Genomic DNA, 25,732 nt, shown 5'->3' with positions numbered 1-25,732 from the left:
TCTTGCTCTGGAATAAGAATAGCTTTTTTTTTCATTTTAGCTTAAACAGCTTCCCAAGGGGGACACCCTGGAAGGCCGCGTTCTTATTGCAGAGTAGGTGTCACTGCACAGGTCTCCACCTGCAGAGCAGCCGGTACTCACACCTTGCCTCAGAGCGGTGTAACTTCCCTGGTCCGCCAGTTTCAGTTCCTGTGACTGGACGGGAGAGCAGTGATTGGAGGGAAACACTAATTCGCAGCTGTGGTTGTTGTCACCGGCCCATGTGTAATCCCGGCCCCGGCTGCCGTGACTTGTGAGTTACAAAACTTACTTTTGTGGTCAGGCTCCGATGCCAAAGGGTGGCAGGAAACCACAGCGCAGCCTGTGCCCAGGTCGGGCTGGAACTGCAGCGCGTCCCTCCCGAAGCGCCCCGCACCCAGCGCGGCCCGGGAGCGCTCTGCGGGGGCTGGGCCGCGGGGATTAAGGCGCCCAGGAGCGCCGGGGGGCGGGGTGTGGGGCGGGACGAGGGGGGCCCGAGGGGGGCGAGCCGGTGGGGGGGGGGCCGCTGGGAGGCCCCGGGGGGGGGGCGAGCCGGGGGGGGCGCCGGGAGGCGGGGTGTGGGGCGGGGAGCGGGACGAGGGGGGCGGGGGCGCGGGGGGGGCGAGCCGGGGGGGAGCGGGGCGCTGGGGGCCCGGGGGGGGGGGGGGCCGGTGCCGAGGCGGCGGGGCGGGGCGCTGGGGGGGGGGCCCGGGGGACCCGGGCCGAGGCGGCGGGGCGGGGCGCTGGGGGGGGCCGGGGGGGCCGGTGCCGAGGCGGCGGGGGCTGGGGGGGGCTGGGGGGGGCCGGTGCCGAGGCGGCGGGGGCGGGGCCCCGGGGGGGGGTGCCCGGCGGGGCGGGGCGCTGGGGGGGGGGGGGCCGGAGGGGCCGCTGGGGGGGGGGGGGGGGCCGGTGCCGAGGCGGCGGGGGCTGGGGGGGGCGGGGGGGGGTGCGGCGGGGCGGGGCGCTGGGGGGGGGGGGCCGGTGCCGAGGCGGCGGGGCGGGGCGCTGCGGGGGGCCGGGGGGGCCCGGGGGGCCGGTGCCGAGGCGGGGGGGCGGGGCGCTGGGGGGGGCCGGGGGGGGCCGCCGGGGGCGGGGCGGGGCGGGGCGCTGCCGGGGGGGGGCCGCGGGGGGGCCGGGGGGGGTGCCGAGGCGGGGGGGCGGGGGCTGGGGGGGGGGGGGGCGGGGGGGGGCCGGGGCGCTGGGGGGGGGGGGGGGGCCGGTGGGGCCGGGGGGGGCGGGTGCCTGGGCGGGGGGGGCCGGGGCCCGAGGCGGCGGGGCGGGGCGCTGGGGGGGGCCGGGGGGGCCGGTGCCGAGGCGGGGGGGCGGGGGGCCCGGGGGGGGGGGCGGGGCCGGGGCGGCGGGGGCGGGGCGGTGGAGGGGGGGGCGGGGCGCGGGGGGGGCGGGGGGGGGTGGTGGGGGGCGGCCGGGGCGGGGCGGCTGGGGCGGGGGCCGGGGGGGCCCGGGGGGGGCGCCCGGGGCGGGGGCTGGGGGGCCCGAGGGGGGGCGGGGGGGGCGGTGCGGGGCGGGCGGGGCCTGGGGGGGGGGGGGGCCGGTGCCGAGGCGGCGGGGCGGGGCGCTGGGGGGGAGGGGGGCGGGCGGGGCGCGGGGGGCGGGCCCGGGCCGGGCGGCGCCCCCTCCCCCGGCGGAAGATGGCGGCGGCGCGGCGGCTCCCCCAGCGGCCGGAAGCGGGAGCGAGCGGGGAGCCCGGCCCGGCCCGAGGGGAGGCAGCGGGGCGCCCGCCGGAGCAGCCCGGGGCCGCGGGCCGAGGTGAGGCGGCCGGGACCGCGGGGGGGAGACGGTCCGGACCCCGCCCCGCCCCCAGCACTGCCCCCCCCCGCCCGGCCCGGCCCCAGCCCCCGCCCCCCCCCCCCCCCCCCGCCCGGCCCCCAGCACTGCCCCCCCCCGGCCCGGCCCCCCGCACTGCCCCCCCGCCCCCGGCCCGCCCCCCCCCGCCTCCCCCGCCCCCCCCAGCACTCCCCCCCCCCGCCCGCCCCCGCACGCCCCCCCCCCCGCCCGGCCCCCCCAGCACTGCCCCCCCCCGGCCCGCCCGCCCGCCCGCCCCCCCCCATTCCCCCCGCCCGCCCGGCCCCCCCCGCCCTGCCCCCCCCCCCCCCCGCCGCACGGCCCGGCCCCCCCGCCCGCCCCCCCCGCCCGGCCCGGCCTCCATTGCCCGCCCTGCCCCCCCGCACTGCCCCCCCCCACCGCACGGCCCGGCCTCCATTGCCCGCCCTGCCCCCCCCGCCGCACGGCCCGGCCCCATTGCCCGCCCTGCCCCCCCGCACTGCCCCCCCGCCCCGGCCCGGCCTCCATTGCCCGCCCTGCCCCCCCCCCGCACGGCCCGGCCCCCGCCCGCCCGGCCTCGCCTCCATTGCCCGCCCTGCCCCCCCCTGCCCCCTGCCCCCCCGCCGCCCCCCCCGCACGGCCCGGCCCCATTGCCCGCCCTGCCCCCCCCGCCGCACGGCCCGGCCTCCATTGCCCGCCCTGCCCCCCCCCCGCACTGCCCCCCCCCCCCGCACGGCCCGGCCCGGCCCCATTGCCCGCCCTGCCCCCCCGCACTGCCCCCCCCGCCGCACGGCCCGGCCCCCATTGCCCGCCCTGCCCCTCCTGTCCCCGTTGCCCTGCGGGGCCCCCCAGCACCGCCCCGCTGAGCAACCCTCCCCCCAGCATTTCCCCTTCCGCTGTACGGCCCGGCCCCATTGCCCCGCTGGCCCCCCCCAGCACTGCCCTGCCCCGCCGCCCCCCCCAGTATTGCCCCCCCCTGCAGTACGGCCCAGTGCCCCGGCCCCCCTCCCCCCAGCATTGCTGTGCCGGCCCCCCCCACATTTCCCCCCTGCCGGACACCCCCCCCCCCCAGCATTGCCCCGCCCCAGCCAGGCAATCCCCCCCCCCAGCATTGCCCTGCCCCAGTCGGGCAACCCACCTCCCCAGCATTGCCCTGCCTCAGGTGGGCTAACTCCCCCTCCTGTGCCTCAGCCGGACAACCCCCTTCCCCGGCCGGGCACCCCAGCATTGCCCCGCCTCAGGTGGGCTAACTCCCCCTCCTGTGCCTCAGCCAGGCAACCCCCTTCCCCGGCCAGGCACCCCAGCATTGCCCCGCCTCAGGTGGGCTAACTCCCCCTCCTGTGCCTCAGCCGGGCAACCCCCTTTCCTGGCCGGGCACCCCAGCATTGCCCCGCCTCAGGTGGGCTAACTCCCCCTCCTGTGCCTCAGCCGGGCAACCCCCTTTCCTGGCCGGGCACCCCAGCATTGCCCCGCCTCAGGTGGGCTAACTCCCCCTCCTGTGCCTCAGCCGGGCAACCCCCTTCCCCGGCCGGGCACCCCAGCATTGCCCCGCCTCAGGTGGGCTAACTCCCCCTCCTGTGCCTCAGCCGGGCAACCCCCTTTCCCGGCCGGGCACCCCAGCATTGCCCCGCCTCAGGTGGGCTAACTCCCCCTCCTGTGCCTCAGCCAGGCAACCCCCTTCCCCGGCCGGGCATCCCAGCATTGCCCCGCCTCAGGTGGGCTAACTCCCCCTCCTGTGCCTCAGCCAGGCAACCCCCTTCCCCGGCCAGGCACCCCAGCATTGCCCCGCCTCAGGTGGGCTAACTCCCCCTCCTGTGCCTCAGCCGGGCAACCCCCTTCCCCGGCCGGGCACCCCAGCATTGCCCCGCCTCAGGTGGGCTAACTCCCCCTCCTGTGCCTCAGCCAGGCAACCCCCTTCCCCGGCCGGGCATCCCAGCATTGCCCTGCCTCAGGTGGGCTAACTCCCCCTCCTGTGCCTCAGCCGGGCAACCCCCTTCCCCGGCCGGGCACCCCAGCATTGCCCTGCCTCAGGTGGGCTAACTCCCCCTCCTGTGCTCCAGCCTCTCCTCCTAAGTCATGTACCTCAGCCTCCTGATCATTTTCCTTGTCCTCTATTAGACTCTCTCCAATTTGTTCACATCACTGAGGATGCAGCTACATCTGGTGCTTCAGCAGCATAGCTGCAGCGACTATACCACAGGGCTGTGTCTAGACTGGCAGGATTTTCCAGAAATGCTTTTAACGGAAAAGTTTTCCATTAAAAGCATTTGCAGAAAAGAGCGTCTAGATTGGCATGGATGCTTTTCCACAAAAGCACTTTTTGCGGAAAAGCGTCCGTGGCCAATCTAGACGCGCTTTTGCGCAAAACAAATCTCAGCTGTCTACACTGGCCCTTTTGCGCAAAACAAATCTCAGCTGTCTACACTGGCCCTTTTGCGCAAAACAAATCTCAGCTGTCTACACTGGCCCTTTTGCGCAAAACAAATCTCAGCTGTCTACACTGGCCCTTTTGCGCAAAACAAATCTCAGCTGTCTACACTGGCCCTTTTGCACAAAACAAATCTCAGCTGTCTACACTGGCCCTTTTGCGCAAAACAAATCTCAGCTGTCTACACTGGCCCTTTTGCGCAAAACAAATCTCAGCTGTCTACACTGGCCCTTTTGCACAAAACAAATCTCAGCTGTCTACACTGGCCCTTTTGCACAAAACAAATCTCAGCTGTCTACACTGGCCCTTTTGCGCAAAACAAATCTCAGCTGTCTACACTGGCCCTTTTGCGCAAAACAAATCTCAGCTGTCTACACTGGCCCTTTTGCGCAAAACAAATCTCAGCTGTCTACACTGGCCCTTTTGCGCAAAACAAATCTCAGCTGTCTACACTGGCCCTTTTGCACAAAACAAATCTCAGCTGTCTACACTGGCCCTTTTGCGCAAAACAAATCTCAGCTGTCTACACTGGCCCTTTTGCACAAAACAAATCTCAGCTGTCTACACTGGCCCTTTTGCACAAAACAAATCTCAGCTGTCTACACTGGCCCTTTTGCGCAAAACAAATCTCAGCTGTCTACACTGGCCCTTTTGCACAAAACAAATCTCAGCTGTCTACACTGGCCCTTTTGCACAAAACAAATCTCAGCTGTCTACACTGGCCCTTTTGCACAAAAGGGACTTTTGCCCGAACGGGAGCAGCATAGTATTTCTGCAAAAAGCACGGATTTCTTACAGTAGGAAGTCAGTGTTCTTGCGGAAATTCAAGCAGCCAGTGCAGACAGCTGGCAAGTTTTTCCGGAAAAGCGGCTGATTTTCCAGAAAAACGGGCCAGTCTAGACACAGCCCAGAAGTACCCTCAGATGCCTATCTCTGTGCTTTTGAGCTACTGTCACAGGCTGACAAGGTTGTCCATGTGGCTAATAATGGGGGAGTGTAGTGGGATGTGTTCCTGTGTGCCCAAACACCATTCTCCTTTCCAGGTTAGCTACTGAGTGTGGCTTCCTTCCTAGATGAAGTTGGGGTAACTTGGCAGTACTGTGCCTTCTTTGGTTTTGATGAAGCAGCAGAGGAGATTAGGGCGCACCCATTTTGGAGGAAAAGACTATAGAGAGGAAATCCAGAAGCATAGATGTAGAGCATTCTGGAGTCTGTACGTTCCCCTGGACTTCCTTCAGCTACTGAATGGAAAACCTCTGAATAATTTTGAAGTACCCTCTGTCTAAGGATTTTAAAGCTCTCAGCGCTCTCGATTCAGTTTTGTTTTCTTTCTTCTGATGGAAAAATTCTGGCATAGAGAGATTACGTGATTTCCCTAAGGTTAGAGAGTTTGTCCTACCCGCTTCTGAACTCTTTCTGCGCTATCGCATTCTCCATCAGAGCTCTCGTTTCACTTGGATACCAGATTCTTGTTCACTTATTTCTTTAAGCTGTTGAGTGCTGCTTGTCACATTCCACCCCAATGGTAGCTGCATCTCCATAGCCTTATCTACATTACACACTTTTATTGTCTTTGAACATGGCCCTCGGTAGTAGATGGCATAATGCTGACCGTGAGTAGAGCAGAAGTCAGCATAAACTAGGACACATCATGTTCAGCATCATGTCAGACAAGGGGGATGAAGGCCCATGTTATGAGAGCAAACATGCGTTCGGCTGGTCTGTGTCGACCTCAGTTGTGTTCTGCAATGTGTCATCTAAATCCGTTGTTTCACGATTGTGACGAAACACGATAACATGAAGTGGCAAAGCAGGGACAGTGGCATGGGAAGTCATTCCAATATTTGTACGTCTGTTTGGGTAGGTAGAGCACCTTGGGATTCTGCAACTAAAAGTGCTGCATACATTCAGGATGATGTCTTCATTGATTCTCTTGTATGTTTGCCAGCTTTTTCATCCCTTCGCAAATTATCCAGTCTCTCGTAAGCCGCTCTTCCCACTCTTTGGTCTCCCAATCTGCCGCCTTCTTTTCATATAGGCCTCCACATTCACTCTTCTGCTCCTTCCAGCCCTGCTTGTTTAATTTCCAGCCATGGCTGCCCTCCATCTATCAGTCAGTGCAGCTGTGTCTCCATTTCAGTGGTTCTGTTTCTGCAGGCTGCAGACGTGTTTCTTAAAACAATTTTGTTTCTGTGTGTGAGATTTCAAAATAGCAGTATCAGAAATTTGGAAGAGAAGTGAATATAAACTTCAGTGTCAACAGCAAATCTGTGTTGATTTGTTGGGTTGGGTTTTTTTCTGTTACATAAGTGAAAAGTTAAGGTGCTTCAAGGCAGGTATCAGAGGGTCTTGTACTCAGCGCTTCCCATTTTGCTAAGGACTTCTCTACACAGGGAACGAATGCCGGAATAATTAGTCCTGATTAACTCCGTGTATGGATCCTTTTATTCTTGAACAAGGCACTTGTCATCAATTTGGATTAAATTAAATTGGAATAAGGAAGGAACAAGAGTGTCCGCACCAGGAGTTTATGCAGAATAACTAACCTATTGTAAATCCATAGCCTGCTTTATTCTGGATTAATGTTCATATGTAGACCAGTCCTAACACTGTCATGGGTGAGTGGGGAGAAGAATCTACTGTTGGTTGCAAAAAGGGGTTCTCAACATACAAAAGTTTGAGAGTCACTACTTTTCAGTATCGATAGTAATTAGAAACCTATAGAACAGAAAATTGGGAAGAGTGTGCAGGTGTGAGCGTATGTGCTAGAATACTTTCATGTTTTCCAGTAATGTCTAGCCACTGCAGGGATTCTATCAACAGTATAAACGCTTGTGAAGGCATATTTTACTAGTGTCATGTAGCCTTTATACCCTGTTTTTTACCTGTTAGACTTTACGCCTCTGGGTTGGATGACAAAGGGGTAAAGATGCCTAGGCTATTCTAAGCTAGCTGAAAATGGTAAAGAACAATACAAATGTCAACAAGGCACGTGTGCTTTCTGGACCCAAGCACATCTCTAAGACAGTGTTTTAGAGGTTTGGATGCCTGTCTCCATCTCTCGGGGGTGTATCTGGAAGATGCAGAGATGCAGTGAAGAGCTGTACAGATAAAATAGTCTGTTCCATTGTAATTGGCAGAGTTGTTTACACGGCACCTCTCACTCATTTTCCCTTTTTAAAGGAATGCATCTCCATCCATGATAATACCGCAAGTCGACATTCCCCAGCACTTGTAGCAAATCTCTTTTAATTGGCCTCTTTTGACACCTATAGGGGTGTACTTTATTTTGTTCTCCTCCGAATGCCCCGCCCCAGGTTGGAAGTAATTTATTGCAGGGTATGTTACAGAGAGAGGAACAGCCTCTGGCTGTCAGCAACCTTTTCTGGTATGTCAGATTTCCAGCTTAGCAGGCAGCTGCAGCAGAGTCTGCGGGTGTGTGAGACGGTGCTGCAGCCGCACAAGCAATTTGTGGTGCTGCTCAGGCTTGATGCATCCATTCTGGCCAGGGTTCTCGAGCACCTGGAGATGATTGGATAATGGTCCAGGCGATTCTCTCCCCTAGTTTGCCTGGTGACTTTGCTGATGTCAGTGGTATTTGAGTTCCATTTCTCCCTTTCTAGCTGGTTTTCAAGGCTCCCTACTTGAATGTAAATTTTTCTAGCTTGCTCTTTTGTTTGAAGTTTGACTCTGAAGAGAGCATAGAGCTAGCGGATACATAACGTCGATGCATATTGTTAATAGCCTGTCTAGCCCCAAAATCTATTTAAAACTTGAGGTGAGTCCATTATTTCTGAAAATTGGGGAGGCAGTCTTTGATCAAAGTCAGACATAATAATGCAGGTGGGTGCAGTGACAAATTTGTACCACTGCTTTTCAGCCTTGATGTGTAAGAACATCTCCCACAGTTCCTGACCTCTGGGGCTATGTCTACACTGATGGCTTCTTGCACAAGAACATCTTGTGCAAGGGTTCTTGTGCAAGAAGTCTTGCGCAAGAAAACGTCCACACTGCGCAAAAGCGAGCTGTGCTTTTGTGCAAGAGCTCCCATGGAAGTGAGGACGCTCTCTTGTGCAAGAAAGCTCTGATGGCCATTTTAGCCATAGGGCTTTCTTGCGCAGGAAATCCCTGCCGAGCGTCCACACTGCCCTCTTGCACAAGAGCACCTGTGCAAGAGGGCTTACACCTAATAAAAAAGAGTGTAACTCTTGTGCAAGGAGCCCTCTCTTACCACACCGTACTGTAAATTTCCTTGCGCAAGAGCGGGCGGGCAGTGTGGACGCTCTGAAGATTCTTGCGCAAGAACGGCCATACTTGCGCAAGAAGCCGCAAGTGTAGACATAGCCTGGGTGTCCTGTCTTCACACCAGTATTTGCAGAGCTTAGCTTTTTGATGGTTCCTGCCCTGGGACCCTGCCATGGTTTCAGTATGGACCAATATCTAGAAGGGAAAAGGTAGAGATCAAACTCATTCCATATGCGAGCTACTGAGGAACACAGCTGAGGTCTGCAAGGATCAGAGGTGTGTGGCTCTCTTGTATCTAGCAGATCCTCCTGCACCTCACTTTGACTTAATTGATTGTCAGTTAACTTGAGGCAGTTCCCATGTTTGCAAAGGCTAGTCTAGGCCTTCCTGAGCATTTGTTCCGTGTTCTCAATATTTGTGGTTTACCCAGGGGAAACCTCCCAAGATCTGCTATGTATGTATGTACGGTCAGCGAAATAGGACTTGTTTTCTTGGTTGTTTTTAAAGCCATCACACAAGCTCTCCAAACAAGATGAGATGTGGTTGCACTGTTTCTGCATGGACCCGATCTGCTTTTGTGTGGCCTGAATGGAATGAATAGCCCAAAATAAAGAAGACCGAGCAGCTGCATCCAGAACTTGCAAACACACTAATAACCCTGGGAAGATCCTTAGGAATAGCTGTCTCCACAGAGTGTTTGTAGCTGTATATAACTAAAGATGTTACTCCTGCTGGGAGTGTAGCACACTTCATAGTGACGGTGTTTCTAACTGCTTTCAGGGTGAAATGTTAATTGTCTTAACTCAGCCTAAATACTGCAAACTGCTTTCCCATGGGGTGAATTTAATTCTCATTAAATAGAAATACCGGAGTGAAACATTGAAACTAACCTTAATTAGATGCAAACTTTCATATTCCCCTGGAAAATCTTAGATGACAGTGATGAGAGACCCCTAGGATATCACCTGTTCATCTGGTAGCACTTAGTGCAGGGTTACTTTCTACAATATATTATTACGTGTTCTAACCCTCATTAATACAGAGTTGCTGGGTGGTGCCTCATGCGCTTCTAGAAGGCAAATCAAGCAACAGTTCTCAAACTATGTGTTGGGGCTAGGGATGTGAACGGTTAACTGGTTAGGTGAGGCTTACTGGTTAAGGTTAACTGGTGGGGTCCTCTCACTCGCCCCCTTTAATCTGTTAATTGGTTAAACAGTTTGTTTAACCAGTTAGCCTATTAACTGGGATTTTACATCCCTAGTGGGGACCTCAAAGTGGGTTGGACTCGTGACTCCACTTTAATGGGGTCACTAGGGCTGACTTAGAGTTGCTGGGTCCCAGGACTGAAACCCAAGCTCCACTGTGCAAGGTCACAGCCTGAGGACTTCATCCCTGGGTGTCAGGGCTTCAGTCAGTGGCCCCCACCCAAGAAAAGGTTCCCCACTTCTGCTGGTAAGCACAGTGAGCTGTCATGGGATAAGAGGGAAGGCCCTCTCGTGGGCTGGTAGCTGGTAGAAAGGGAAGAAGTAAAGGGTAGAAATGGGCAGTTTTCAGAATGGAGAGAGGTGCCCCCAGGGTCTATATTGCAAGCAGCCCCATTCAGTGTACAGGCAGTCCCCGGGTTACGTACAAGATAGGGACTGTAGGTTTGTTCTTAAGTTGAATCTGTATGTAAGTCGGAACTGGCGTCCAGATTCAGCCGCTGCTGAAACTGACCTCCAGTTCTGACTTACATACAGAATCAACTTAAGAACCCCAAGCGTCCCCAAGTCAGCTGCTGCTGAAACTGATCAGCAGCTGATTCCAGGAAGCCTGGGGCAGAGCAACTCTGCCTCAGGCTTCCTGTAGTCAGCGCTGGTCAATTTCAGCAGAAGCTGACTTGGGGACGCCTGGGGCAGAGCAGCTGGGGTGCTGCTGGGTTGCTCCAGTAGCGCCGCTCCTCGGCACTACTGGAGCAACCCAGCAGCACCCCATCTGCTCTGTCCCAGGTGTCCTGATTCAGCCGCTGCTGAAACTGACCAGCAGCGGCTGAATCAGAACCAGAGCAGCTGGGGTGCTGCTGGGTTGCACCAGTAGCGCCCAGAGCGGCGCTGCAGGACCAACCAGCAGCACCCCAGCTGCTCTGCCACAGGCGTCCGGAGAAAAGCCTAGTCTGCTGGGGGGGGGGGGTGTACTAGCTGCGCCCCCCCACCCCCACCCCAGCAGACCAGGAAGACTCGGGCGGCGGACCAAGATGCACCGCGGTCCCGCTGCCTGGGTCCTCCGCGGCTTTGCTCCCCGTCTCCCTGGTCTGCTGGAGACCTGGAGACCAGGGAGACGGGGAGCGCCTCTGAGGACGCCTGCAGCGGAGCAGCCCAGGCGCGCCTGGGGTGCCCCGCTGCCCGAGCCCCCCCCCCCCCCCGCGGCTTTGCAAAGCGCGGGGAAGCCGGCGGTGGGGCAGTCCAGGCGCGGGGGGGGCTCGGGCAGCGAGGCACCCCAGGCGCGCCTGGACTGCCCTGCCGCCGGCTTCCCCGCGCTTTGCAAAGCCGCGCGGGGAGGGGGCTCGGGCAGCGAGGCACCCCAGGCGCGCCTGGACTGCCCTGCCGCCGGCTTCCCCGCGCTTTGCAAAGCCGCGCGGGGAGGGGGCTCGGGCAGCGAGGCACCCCAGGCGCGCCTGGACTGCCCCGCCGCCGGCTTCCCCGCTCTTTGCAAAGCCGCGCGGGTGGGGGGGGGGGCTCGGGCAGCGGGGCTGCCCCGCTGCCCGAGCCCCTCCGCGGCTTTGCTCTGCGTCTTCCTGGTCTGCAGACCAGGGAGACGCAGAGCAAAGCCCCAGAGTACACGGGCGGCAGGACCAGGAGGTCCCGCAGTCCGTGTACTCTGGGGCAGCCCCGTTCGTAACTGCGGATCCGACGTAAGTCGGGGACTGCCTGTATTCATAAATGATCTGGTAAAAGTGAGCTTCAAACGAGTCTCCAAAGCTGGGTGACTGGGGAACAAATCAGTTCTGATAAATGCAAAGTAATGCACAACCCATCTCCATGTGGCCTTGCACCCCACCCCTGCACCTTATCCTGTGTCCCTGTAGCCCCACCTCTATGTGGCCCTGCACCCCCACTCAGTCACTTCCTGTACCTCATTATATTGGGCGGGGCAAGGGGCACGTGCACAGTGGCATAGAATTTCCCGGGAGAACTGTTTGCACTCTCTCAGCCTGTGCTCTTCTCCTCTTGCTATGTACTTCCCCCTGCCACCATGAGAGAGCAGATCTTAAACCAATATTTCCAGAATAAACAGCATCCTGCTCCAGGAGAGGAGGAAAGCACGTTCCAGGAGGCTATGTTAGTGTAAGGAGTATCATCCCACAGGGCTTGGAATGATGAGGCCGTGGCCTGAGGTCTCATAAGCAAAGAGCATCCTACAGTACAATGTGTCCTGGTTCTTGCAAAATATTGATTTTGCCCCCCCGCCCCCACCCCAACCATGACCTTTAAAAGCAAATTCCCTCACCTCCATAATCGTATCTGATTTCTTGAAGCAGTTTTATTGGTTTCTGTATGGTGGGCTTAAGATTTTAAATCACAGTCCTGTTTAAGTATTGTTCTAATTACAGTTACTATTAAGTGTGACCTTTCTTGGGCTTGTTCCTTCAATTCTCTTGCTTCTATTACAGTTGGTGTATAATTACCCTGCTCTTGTGTCAAGATGGCTTTATCACATTTGCTTGCTGCGGAATGGAGCTGGAGTGAATGGCCTCTTGGGTGGGTGGCTAACATACTGCTCTGTTCCAGAGGGCATGTCTGCGCTGTGCTCGGCTCGGGCTTTGGGGACATGAATAGCTCTTTGTGCCAGGATGTTGTGCTATAACTGCCCAGTGTAGATGTTGCGGGCATGAACTTGAAGGACCCTCATTTGCACTAAGGAAGTTGTAGTACACAATAGAATCTGTTGAGTTATGTGCTATTTCCTGTCGTTTTCTTTATACGTTCCAGCGTAGATTTGTATGCTTTTTTTTACCACTGCTGCACACCGAGCAAAGGTATCTATGGAGCTCTCCACAGCGATGCAGGTCTTTCATGTGTAGTTATAGTTAATTTAGAAGCCAGAATTGGTTTTGTATCAGAGGTAACAGTGCGGGGTGACAGGCAGCCGGTTTTTAAACTGGTTCCCCTGGTGGACCAGCGCCCACCTGGCCCCCCTGCTGCTGCCTCTGATACAGAGGCAGCAGCGCGGACTGGCAGGGGGCTTCTTGGGAGTGGGTCTGGAGCGCACTGGCAGTTGGTCCCGCCCCGGGGACTATAAAATTGTCGAGAAACCAATAAGAATTCATGAGGTTAATCGACTGTTCAGTTAACCGATATTTAACATCCTTACTGGGAGTGAGAGGGTCAATTCCGGGCCATCTGCTGCTGGCCTCTGGATTCTCCACCAGCCTCCTGTCCGAGCTCCCCTGCTGGATGCTGGGCGCTCTGCCCCTGGGCCACACCACTGGGCTTCTTACGCTTGGGCCGTCAGCTGGGCTCCCTTCCTGGTTGCTGGCCCTGGCTACTGGACTCCCAGCTGGCCCCTGCTCCTAACTGCCAGGGTTCTCTGGTCCCGGTGCTCTCTGGTCCAGCAACATCTGTGATGCTGCAGACCACAGATGTTGCCAGACCAGAGAGGTTCAACCTATAGTCACTTTTGAAAATCTTGGCTTGTGGCACAGCCAGGAGCACGTAGCCTTGAGGTGGAGCAAAGAAATCCCCTTTCTCTGGTCTGCCTAACCCGTGCCTCTTTCTGCACAGACACCCTCCTGCTCCTCCTTGTACACCAGTGTGCACTAAGCACAGCGAGTCTGCAGGCGGCCAAGCGCTGCAAAGACTCTCCTCTCCTCGCCAGGGTTTCGTTATTCTCTCTGCCTGAGGCTTCACAGCCGTGTTTCTTTAGCTACACTCTTTAAACAATGGGTTATCTGTTTTCACAGGCTTAGGAGGTTTGAAATAGCAGTTACCCTCGGGCATTTGGCTCCCGATTACAGCAATGAGTGCACTCATCAGAGGCCCTAGCCCCCTCTCAGCCAGGCTGTCATAGGTTACCTCGCCATGCTTTGCAGCTTTTCACTCCAGCCAAGTGTAGCATCCTTTAATGATTCAAGGAAAAGCCAGCTCCCTCTGGCCCCTCACCCGCGTGTGTTGTGGGGTGGGGCAGAGGAGGAGTGGGTTCCAAACAACTCCTTAGTCATTTTGCTGTGGAGAAGAACTCAGCCAGTGTCCGAAGCCACCGTAGCGGACGCTAGAGCAGGCATCTCAAAGGCAGCTTACCTTGGGGCAGCGGCAGTCTTCAAATCCTTCTAGCGGGCCCCCATTCTCGCAGGGCTCCATGTATTCCCCACCCCCACCATGCATCTCCCAGCCCCCTGCTGCCAGCCCATGCAGTTCCCCCTCCCCGGCGTCCCCAGTCCCGGCAGCCCCCCCCCCCCCCGGGTCATTTAAACCCGTTGGGGGCCCCCACCGCCGTCACCACCAACAGCACAGTGGGGCTAGAGTGGCTTCCAGCTGCTATATCCAGGCCACCGGCATGTCCTGGTGGCCCGGGGGAGGTGTGTGCAGAGATGTCCTGTCTATTGATAAGCGCTGTGAAACTATTAACTCATTCCGTGAAACTGACTAGAGATCAGTGATGCCACCTCTCCTGATTTGAACACAAGCCTCCTGATAATGGGGCTTTTTTTCTGGAAAGCCCCAGCTGCGTCCCTCTGCCTGGGGTAACCAAACGCCAAGTTCACCGGCTCTGCCCTGCTGGCTGCCTAAGCATGTCAGCTTGGGTGGCTCCCTGGCCAGCATGGTTCACGTTGCCTGAAATGCTGGCTGTTCCCTCTGGGCGGCCCGCGCTGCATGGGGAGTGCGGGGCCCAAACGGCCGCTTGCTCCCCCGCGGCGGCCCGGCTGAGCGGTGCAGATGTCAGCCGAGCACCATGGTGGGAGGGGAAAAGGGGGGTGGGGCGGTAACATACGCAGTCAGGGGGCGGGGCCTGGCCGTGTACGTCACTACCCTGCTCCCCTTCACCTCTTGCCGTGGCGCTCGGCTGACTTCTGCACCGCTCAGCCGGGCTGCCACGGTGGAGCCCAAACGGCTGCTTGCTCCCCTGTGGCGGCCCGGCTGAGCGGTGCAGAAGTCAGCCGAGCACCATGGTGGGAGGCGAAGGGGGGGCGGGGCGGAGACGTTTGGCATGACAGCTGCTCCAGGCCCCACTTCCTGGCCGTAAATGGTCACATCCCCGCGTCCATTCGCGGAGAGAAGACCGACGTGGAGGAGAGACCTGAAAATCCCGTCTTATGATGGGCTAATTGGCTAGTTTCTAATAAAACCCTACATTGTCAAATGCTATGCACTTTATTTGTGGTGAGAAGACTCATTTCATGTGGACTTGGTTGTGTGCAATGGGACTTGCTCTCTTTTAAAGAGTAGTTTTTTAGCTCAGGCACATTCATTGAACAGAGGTGTTTGATCCGTACGTCTGAGGTTCTGTGAAGATTTCCATCTCTGATGAACCAGTCTGCTCTAGTCTCCCAGTATTCTGACCTGTTCTTCTCTTGCCATAAATACGATGCCATGCGTCTCTCGCCGCAGTCATGAATAGTGTGCTGACTAGCTCCTGGTTTTACCAATTGACACTCCTCCCCAAAACAGAATCTGAAGAGGAACGGTGCCATTTTCTTTCCTTTACGTCCCCCCGGCTTGGCATCGTATACCCTTTCAAAAGGATAAAAAAGACAAGTGCTTATTATGCTACTTCCCCCAGCAATGGGTGCAGGTGGGGCTCGGCATTTTCAGCGCTGTCTTGGAGACAGATTATCGTGGCATGGCGGGATAAGCACTATGTCCTGTCTGTTTTGCTTATACAGCTGCGGTGTAGATGGGGAAATTAGTACTGCATTGTCTCCTGAAGCTATGCCCTTGACCTTCCCAACACAGCACCCGGGGGGGGAGGGGGGCGCATTGTTTCCATTTTATATTTGGGAAAACTGAGAGGTGGAGAGGGTTGGTAACAGACCTAAAATCAAAGTTCTGGAGAATCTTGATGCCAAGACTGGCTCTTATTCTGCAAGAGGACACTGTCTAATGACTTTACTGGTTGGCAGATGATGGCTCCATGAATTAGCATAATTTAATTGGGCTTCAACTTGCAATCTGTAGCTTTCAAGGAAAGTATGGACAATTCTTACCCTCATGCTGTGTGAAAGGTTCTGTCTGATATTAGAAGTGACTGCACAGGTTATCTGTGGAACATGGATCGTCAAAACACAGGAAAACAAAATGAAGTGTCTTCCTAACCCTGCACTTTAATCTTAGAAGGTAGACAGGGCCTTAACCTACTGGAAGACTGATACTGTGGCTTAAACCAGTATTTTTGATGTGTACATTTTCCTCATTGGCTTTGTAGCATGGTATGAGCAATTTACACTCTGGCCCTGAAGCACTAAATCTTGTAACAAAGTAGGGTCCCCTCTTCAGTTTGGCAGGGCTTTTTGTGCTGCATTTTTCCCTTTTCTTTTGGGGAGTAAGTGATTTCTACCCTGAAGAACTTGCATCGGCTCTCCTGTTCCTCACACCTGTGGTAACAGGAATGGGGTACACTCCAGACGTGAACACAAATGTGTAATGAGGTGGTTTAAAACTCAAGAAAATGAGAAGACAGAAAAAAGTTTGGTGAAATTTGTAGCAAGACATCTCAATTTACGGCTTGGCTACCCCCAAGTCAATAATTTCTTCTCTCCTTTTGCCGCCTACCTAGTGCATATCAGCAGTTTTCTTTTTCTCCCTCAAGCCAGTCGTTCCTTTCCTGGGAATAGCTGCCTGTAGCACTGCATCTTTGTCATATACCTCAGCTACAGACTGGAGAATATCTCAGTCCATAAAACTAGTTAAACGAAAATAGAGAGGGAGGAAACTGCAAGACCCTGGAGGAGAGCGAGTTGTCCATCACTTTAGTCACCATGGTTTTGCTTAAACTGAGAGAAAATCTGCATTTTTAAAAGGTGTTGGGTAAAATGCAACTAACATGTTTTAAAGCTCTAGTGTAGGCCGGGCAAGATGTTAGCTGCTAATGTGAATGGTTGCGAAGTAAACCTTCTAGAGGAACTGTTGTTTGAAGCTTGCAAACAACCGGAAACAGTAGCTCTGTCTATAAGGTCTGAACAGCCTCCATTTGCTGCAAAGAAAGCTGGAATTGTGCCCTTTTTTGCTCATGGCCATGTAAAGAGAAGGCGCTTTTCTGCTTGCTTTTTACTTTAGAAGCATCATAAATGCCAAGTCCCGTCATCTCTGCTTTTGCTGAAGGACTCCTTTTGTAGCTCACCTTATAGAGATTTACATGTCTGGACTCTGAGTAGATTTACAGTATTCCCTGCAGTCCTACCTGCCTCTTCCTGTACAGGGTTAGGTTTGCTTGTGACCAGATTCCTACCCCAGTTCTGAACAGTGGCTGACAGTTGTGTTTTCTTTGTGTAATGTGGACAGATGGCCACTAAGAACTGGAGTGAGACCAAACTAATTTTCATTTATTACCTTAGCCTACATTTGAATCCAAGACTTCAGATGGAAGAGTCTGCTGTGCTGATCCACTTTCTCTCAGCCCCGTATTTTGTTTTTAAACAATTCACACTGTGTTGCAAAGATACTTCTAAGAAAAGCCAGTGTTTAGAATCTACAGACCAGACTTGTTTTTTGGTGTTGCCTTGCTTGCAGTGTAGCTGGTGGTTACTGTGGGAGAAAAATCCAATAACTCCAATTGTGTCTAAAGGGGGGACTGTGCAGGAAATCAAAACTCTCTAAAAGAAAACTGCTGTAAGGGTTAAAAGTTTTCCAGGCCTCTCTCCCTGTAACAGAGAGAAATCAAATTAACTCTAATCAAGACCCTTACAAATGCCTCTCTCAAGTTCATGGATACTCCTAGTCTGTCACAATTTGTCATGTAAACCCTTATCTTTGTCACAGTTTGCCTTGTAGACTCCTCCACTCAAGTTCTCATGTGGCTTTGTGTACTGTAAAACTTACTTCTAGCACTCCTGGTGTGAACAGAACCATCTCAGAGTACTTCTGCTGAGACTTTGATATGTTAAAGAAAACAATCAACAACTGAACTGTCTGAGCATCCTGTAGAAAGGATCCCTGAACCTGTCTCTCAAGGCTGGCTGCTCTCACTCTGGTAGCGGTCAGCCTGCCTGCATGCATAATAAAGTTTTCCTTCTAGGTTTCTCTCCTGCCTCACTGCTTTGACCTCCAGCCTCGGACCCTTCTGGGGGCTCTGTACCCCAGGGGAGCGAGATTTCCCCCACATTACTTGCTCAAGCCCTGTTTCCAGAGTGGTACAGATTAATACAAATTTGTGCTTAGCTCCAAGAAGCTTCCCAGACAGGTGAAACAACATGGTCCTCTGCCCCAAAAGGCAAGTCAGGGAGAAGGATGGGTTACAGCAAAGACCAGTGTAACCAGCTGCCAGAGTGTGCTCTGGAGCTTTCCAGTTTCATGGCGTTTCTCTGGATTTTTTTTCTCTTCTGTCCTCACTACTTCCTTTTCGCTTCTTCTGAGGAAAGCCTTTTAGCTTGCTTGTTAGCTGAGGGGAGAAAGTAGGGCTTGGGCAGGCCTTTGGAGTGAAGGCCAATTTAAAGAGAAACTTTGAGGAGGAAAGGGCGGAGGTGCAGCGGGCTGGGGAAGAGATGGAGTGCAGACCGTGGGGGATACTTGGAAGAAGGCACACAGTGAGTGAGCCAGCACCTGCAGCTCCTCCTGGCCATGCGGCTGTAGCTCCCCCAGCCGAAGGTCTGTGCGTCTCGATCTGTCTGAGCTTGCCCAGCTAGGAGAAGAGCTGAGGGCGGTACAGCTGCATAGCCAGGAGCTGCTGGCCCATTCGCCTTTCGCCCTGCAGTTCCTGGGGTTCTCTGCGGCTCAGTGGATAACGATTTCTGTCAGTGGATATCAATTTCTATCTGTGCAGGGCTCTATTGATCCCTGTCCTCTGTAGCCTGGTCCTTAATGTTTTAACAGACTGGATAGCTCCTCAATGCCAGGAGTTGTTTAAGATCAAATGGGCAAATGATATTTGCCTGCGGCTTCTCTGTAAAACGTACTGCCTTTAATCTTGTCTGCATAATGTGTGCTGGTGGGAGATGTCTTTTAAGGACAGAATTCCCTCCTTGGTACTGTAAGAAGTGATTGTTGTTTATTTACTAGAACTGTTCATTGCCAAATGTAAACAGGTATGTGCTGACTGGCTCCAAATTGTTCTTCAGAGTTAATCTGGATGCTTAGTGGGGGGGGAGAGGGGGAGAAAAAATATCCCACACTTAGCCCTCTGTCCCAAATTCCAACGTATGATCATATAGTAACTTAAAATTGTAGTTGGTTCTGCTACAGTGATGGTGTGACAGACTGCAGTATATAGTGTGGACTGTTCAACAGCTCTGTCCTCTCAGTTCTCCAGCCTGGGATGCCTTTTACACTGCGTTGCTGAGAGCGCCACACACACACAGCCCCCAGCATGCAAATCCAAGCCATGCTTGAATGACACTGCAGGGCGACACCAACATATTCCCAGTCCCAGAGGAAATGTGCATCTTGTGCTGCCCAGCACCTTCCTGGCAATACACGTTCATACACAATCCATCATTTTATTATCAGAAAATGATATGCACCAATTCTGGTATTTTAAATGGAGTTCCCCACACACTTCTGTCCAAGTATACTGGTTAGGTAGATGTTTCAGAGGGGTAGCCATGTTAGTGAAAAAACGTAAAAAATGAGTCGTCCTGAAGAACCTTAAAAACTAAGAAAAAATGTAGTTGTAGATAGTATCATGAGCTTTTGTGAGCACAGCCCACTTCTTCAGATGAAACATTAGTTTAGATAGAACTAAACATTGGTTTAGAAAGAAGTCTGTCTCTCCACGTCTTAGGAGTCTGACTAGCTGAATCTGAAGAAGTGGGCTGTGCCCACGAAAGCTCATTGTACTATCTACATTTTTGGTGTTGCAGAACTATTCACTGTTTTTTAAGTTTTTCTCTTTCAAACAGGATCCCTCCCTCACTCCAAAGCTGTTACTTGTTCCTCTGGTATTGTGGTTGCTGTGGTTAAAGAGGAAGGGAGGAATAACTTGGGAGTGTCCGTTCCCCTTTCATATGCTTTTCCTCCTCTTTGAGAAACCTTGAACCCCAGCTAGAGATGAAAGACAGTAGGGATCCTTTTCCAGCCAAAGAATGGCCACTTAACCAGGTGATGGTGCAATTAATTTCATTGATGCCTAGCTGAGGCATCAGTTTGCCTTTTGTCTCTAAGAAGCTGGTTTAGGTTGCTTCCCCAGATTTGGAATGTCCATATCATGCAGCAGAATCTTATCATTTTGCCCCCTGTTGCCAGACCTGTTTTATCTTGAACAAAGATGATCAGCAAGTTATGAGTTTTTAATGATATCTTAAAGGCAAAGTCTGAACAAAATGTATCATAGTCTTGTAGCAGGGGTGGATATAGGGATACAGTTGATCACGGATTGATACTTTTTAAATAGCCTATCTGCAAAGAAGACACTGAAGACTTCTAACATCAAGCGTAATGTAAGTCAAGAATAGCTAGGTCATTGACAGAAGAGGGATCATAAATAAAATTGGAAGGTATCAGATTCAAAACTCACAAGGAAATATGTTTCATACAACACACAGTCTATAGAACACACTGATACAATGCAACATTGAGGCCAAGATTGTAGTAGGTTTAAGAAAGGGATTATACATCTATGTAGATTTCAAGAAGTCCAGTGTTCTACAAATAATTAGAAAAACAAACAAAACACACAGCCAATGACAAAGAACCCAAGAATTTTAGAAGGGCCTGGCCCCACCCCATGCATGAGCCAGCTTCTAACTGTTGCACATTAAGGGTATGTCTAGACTACATCCCTTTTCTCGAAAAAGGGATGTAAATGAGGCACTTCGAAATTGCAATTGAAGCGGGATTTAAATTTCCCGTGCTTCATTTGCATAATGGCGGCCGTGTTTTTTTCGAAACGGGGCTCTTCTATAGAAAAACGGCAGTTTAAATGGGGATCTCTCGAAAATAAAACCCTTTTTTGAAAGATCCTGTACACATTTTTTGAGAAAAATCTTTCCTGAGGGCTATGAACCCACCAATGCCTGTTGTAGTGTTGTGAGCCTCCGGAAGCAAATGGTACTGGGTGGGAAAGTGACAGGATTCTAAAGTAGGTGTGGCAAATCCTGTGGTTATATGTTAACAGATGTTTGCATGTGCATGTTCCCTCTGCGTGCTGCCCCAGCCCGGCACAGACAGCACACCTGGCATGAACCACCCAGGGACCACCAGGCCATTTTTATTGTTGATGGGGCACAGTACTAGTAGCCCACAGACTCTGCTAGACACTAAAATATGTATGTCTGGAACAACTGATCCGCTCGGTGGACTGCTGGACTTTGCATTCTCCCTAGGCCAGATGAAGATACTCCCTGTGAGACACATCGTTACACCCCAAGACAAAAGGATGTCCTGCCTCTGACATGGCTAGTTACCACACAGCACCTTGTACATGTTGATTCAGTCCAAACACCTTTATTATGCACTGTCATCCTGACCTTCTCTTTTAGGAGGGGTCAGCAGGCTCCTGTTACATGGGGGAGGTTCTTGCACTAGCCTTGATATCAGGCTGCTCTGGTACCACTTAGGGATGTAAGCGACTAGTCGACTAATCGATAAGCCGGAGCTTATTGGTTAGCACTGTCGACTAGCTGCATCCCCCCCCACCTCTCCAGCTGTGGCTCTGCAATATTAAGAGACAGAGGAGCCCACGTGCAAAGACACCAGCTCAGTCCCTGCTCCCGCAGGTCAGTGGTCAGTCCGCATACCCTCCCCCACTGCTGCTCTGCATTACAAGGGACTGGGCAGCCAGCGTCTTTGCACGCCAGCTCACCTGTCCCTTGTAATGCAGAGCGGCAGCGGGGGAGGTTATGATGGGACCCGCAAGCCAGACTGAGCGCTGTAATGGCAATCCTTATCGACTCATCAGGTCTGTCATCTGCTCGATTAGGAAAGGAACTGCATTTTAGCATCCTTAGCGCCCCTTGCTATCGGGATGTGTTTGCACAAGTGCTCTGTGGCTAGCACTTAGGCATGTGTGTTTCTACGGTATCGGCCCACTGCTTGTCAGATCCTATGAGCAGGGTCTGCCTGGTGGCAGGGTGTATGTCTCAGGCTCTTTTCCCACTCCAAATCCTGTTGTGTTTGTAGCGTAGAGAGGAATTTCTGTCTGTCAAGGTGAGATTTACAAAAATCCCCTGTATTGGATTCATCATCTTTTGAGTTAAACATTGGAGCTATAACATTTTTAGGAATTGTGAGGCTATTTTAATACTGTCCCTGAGATTGAAGTCCCCCATGTGAATTCAGGTTTCCCCCCGTACACATTCAGTGCTTGGGGTCCAGTCATCGTGTTCTCTAATGTGATTTGGTCAGTCTATTTGTGCAGTACCTCTTAGGGCATTTATTGGTAAGCATTCGAGATCATTTTATTCCAAGGTTGTCAGTAACTTGGAAATAGGTAATATTGTTTTTTAAATAGACTGCTGCTACTCTCCCCTTTTGCCCACTTGATCCTTACTAAATGGTTGTAGCCATTGATTTTAATGTTTAAATAATGCAAATCCTCCTTTCATGTTTCAGTAATGTAAGCTAGTTTGAATTTATGCTCATAAATAAGCAATTCCAGTTCCTCTTGTTTATTATCCTATGTTCTAGCATTGGTGTGTAGGCGAGTAAAGAATTTCTTCTTTTTACATCTTTTGATGTATTGATTAATTTTGCTCTCAGCATCTTGATTTGGTGCTAAATAAGTGCTCCTTTGTTTCCTCGTTTCACCTTCCCATTTTGTTGTTCGTTTAATGCGCTCCTGACCAGTCTAACCAGCCTGTCCCTTAGAAGAAGGAATGTAGACTCTGTTAGCTATCTCATGGTGTTGAGGAAAGCCATGGATTGTCTTTTAGGTGTTTTAAATGCTGTATAAACTTAAATCAACTGAATTTTAAAGTGTAGTTCTGGTAAAACTGACACACATGGAACTTTCATTCAATTTATGTTGCCTTTAAAGAGAAGTCAGGATTGTCAGATTTCGGCTCTAACTCTATCGATCAGAGTACCTTTGATTTTTGCTTTTGGTTTTGTTTTGTTTTGTTTTGCTCTCACTTGGGGCCTGTCTCCACTGCCTGAGCCTCTCCTTGTCACAGTGAAAGAGTCCAGCCATGGTGGGAATCTGCCAAAGCCATTGCCAGCTACCTCACCTCTGCACTGACATGTGTAGCTGCTCACCACCCTCCAAACACCATGTGCTTTTCACTGCAGCATGTAGCTATGTGTGTGTGACACACTGCTGCCAGGAGTTGTAGTGTGCACATGTGCCCTGAAACTGCTGGGATCCCCTTCTGCTGTTTATAGGGAGGGCTGGCTACAAAAGAGAAGAGATGGCAACTTAATAACGTTTCTTTTGTTAGCCACGTGCATATTGTGGGTTTTTAAAAATTGTATTTTCAAGGTTAGCCTTCAGGTGCATGGAGCATTTAGCTCTGTTCTTTTCTCCTGGGCACCCTGCCATTAGAAATAGCCAGCTGGGCAAAGGGGCAGGTCCAGGAACATGGACAGTCCCTGATTAAATACCTGAGCACCAGGATGCGCTTTGCTTCTGTGTTTTAAATAGACCCACTATTCTAAGGAACATCACCCTGAGAGCTACCTACCCGACCGTCTCTATTTGTAAGAGGCGTCACGCCGAGAGCCGCCTACCTGACGGTCACTATGCTAAGGGGCGTCATGCTGAGCGCCGCCTACCTGACGGTCACTATGCTAAGGGGCGTCATGCTGAGCGCCGCCTACCTGACGGTCACTATGCTAAGGGGCGTCATGCTGAGAGCCGCCTACCTGACGGTCACTATGCTAAGGGGCGTCATGCTGAGAGCCGCCTACCTGACAGTCACTATTCTAAGAGGCGTCACGCCGAGAGCCGCCTACCTGACGGTCACTATGCTAAGGGGCGTCATGCTGAGCGCCGCCTACCTGACGGTCACTATGCTAAGGGGCGTCATGCTGAGAGCCGCCTACCTGACGGTCACTATGCTAAGGGGCGTCACGCCGAGAGCCGCCTACCTGACGGTCACTATGCTAAGGGGCGTCACGCTGAGCGCCGCCTACCTGACGGTCACTATGCTAAGGGGCGTCATGCTGAGAGCCGCCTACCTGACGGTCACTATGCTAAGGGGCGTCATGCCGAGAGCCGCCTACCTGACAGTCACTATGCTAAGGGGCGTCACGCCGAGAGCCGCCTACCTGACGGTCACTATGCTAAGGGGCGTCACGCTGAGCGCCGCCTACCTGACGGTCACTATGCTAAGGGGCGTCATGCTGAGAGCCGCCTACCTGACGGTCACTATGCTAAGGGGCGTCATGCCGAGAGCCGCCTACCTGACAGTCACTATGCTAAGGGGCGTCACGCCGAGAGCCGCCTACCTGACGGTCACTATGCTAAGGGGCGTCATGCGGAGCGCCGCCTACCTGACGGTCACTATGCTAAGGGGCGTCATGCTGAGAGCCGCCTACCTGACGGTCACTATGCTAAGGGGCGTCATGCCGAGAGCCGCCTACCTGACAGTCACTATGCTAAGGGGCGTCATGCTGAGAGCCGCCTACCTGACGGTCACTATGCTAAGGGGCGTCATGCTGAGAGCCGCCTACCTGACAGTCACTATGCTAAGGGGCGTCATGCTGAGAGCCGCCTACCTGACAGTCACTATGCTAAGGGGCGTCATGCTGAGCGCCGCCTACCTGACGGTCACTATGCTAAGGGGCGTCATGCTGAGAGCCGCCTACCTGACAGTCACTATGCTAAGGGGCGTCATGCTGAGAGCCGCCTACCTGACGGTCACTATGCTAAGGGGCGTCATGCTGAGCGCCGCCTACCTGACGGTCACTATGCTAAGGGGCGTCATGCTGAGAGCCGCCTACCTGACGGTCACTATGCTAAGGGGCGTCATGCTGAGCGCCGCCTACCTGACAGTCACTATGCTAAGGGGCGTCATGCCGAGAGCCGCCTACCTGACGGTCACTATGCTAAGGGGCGTCATGCTGAGAGCCGCCTACCTGACGGTCACTATGCTAAGGGGCGTCATGCTGAGAGCCGCCTACCTGACAGTCACTATGCTAAGGGGCGTCATGCCGAGAGCCGCCTACCTGACGGTCACTATGCTAAGGGGCGTCACGCCGAGAGCCGCCTACCTGACGGTCACTATGCTAAGGGGCGTCATGCTGAGCGCCGCCTACCTGACGGTCACTATGCTAAGGGGCGTCATGCTGAGCGCCGCCTACCTGACAGTCACTATGCTAAGGGGCGTCATGCTGAGAGCCGCCTACCTGACGGTCACTATGCTAAGGGGCGTCACGCCGAGAGCCGCCTACCTGACGGTCACTATGCTAAGGGGCGTCACGCTGAGCGCCGCCTACCTGACGGTCACTATGCTAAGGGGCGTCATGCTGAGAGCCGCCTACCTGACGGTCACTATGCTAAGGGGCGTCATGCCGAGAGCCGCCTACCTGACAGTCACTATGCTAAGGGGCGTCATGCTGAGAGCCGCCTACCTGACGGTCACTATGCTAAGGGGCGTCACGCCGAGAGCCGCCTACCTGACGGTCACTATGCTAAGGGGCGTCACGCTGAGCGCCGCCTACCTGACGGTCACTATGCTAAGGGGCGTCATGCTGAGAGCCGCCTACCTGACGGTCACTATGCTAAGGGGCGTCATGCCGAGAGCCGCCTACCTGACAGTCACTATGCTAAGGGGCGTCACGCCGAGAGCCGCCTACCTGACGGTCACTATGCTAAGGGGCGTCACGCTGAGCGCCGCCTACCTGACGGTCACTATGCTAAGGGGCGTCATGCTGAGAGCCGCCTACCTGACGGTCACTATGCTAAGGGGCGTCATGCCGAGAGCCGCCTACCTGACAGTCACTATGCTAAGGGGCGTCACGCCGAGAGCCGCCTACCTGACGGTCACTATGCTAAGGGGCGTCATGCGGAGCGCCGCCTACCTGACGGTCACTATGCTAAGGGGCGTCATGCTGAGAGCCGCCTACCTGACGGTCACTATGCTAAGGGGCGTCATGCCGAGAGCCGCCTACCTGACAGTCACTATGCTAAGGGGCGTCATGCTGAGAGCCGCCTACCTGACGGTCACTATGCTAAGGGGCGTCATGCTGAGAGCCG

General features: G+C 54.4%; 1 protein-coding gene across 2 annotated transcripts in view; it reads left to right on the top strand.

Annotated features, from left to right (window-relative positions):
* The first annotated feature begins 1,638 nt into the window (after window positions 1–1,638).
* NDST2 (N-deacetylase and N-sulfotransferase 2) overlaps window positions 1,639–25,732 on the top strand; it is a 124,009-nt gene continuing 99,915 nt past the window's right edge. For both annotated transcript variants that reach the window (XR_016350133.1, XM_089780004.1), the window contains exon 1: window positions 1,639–1,785. The gene's annotated coding sequence lies outside the window, so the exon portion shown is untranslated. The remainder of the gene's footprint in view (window positions 1,786–25,732) is intronic.

The sequence above is a fragment of the Pelodiscus sinensis genome, chromosome 8, assembly GCF_052426305.1.
Source record: "Pelodiscus sinensis isolate ZL-2025 chromosome 8, ASM5242630v1, whole genome shotgun sequence".
Classification (NCBI taxonomy): Eukaryota; Metazoa; Chordata; order Testudines; family Trionychidae; genus Pelodiscus; species Pelodiscus sinensis.
The sequence above is the reverse complement of the archived record's forward strand: the minus strand, read 5'-3'. Positions and strand labels throughout refer to the sequence as shown.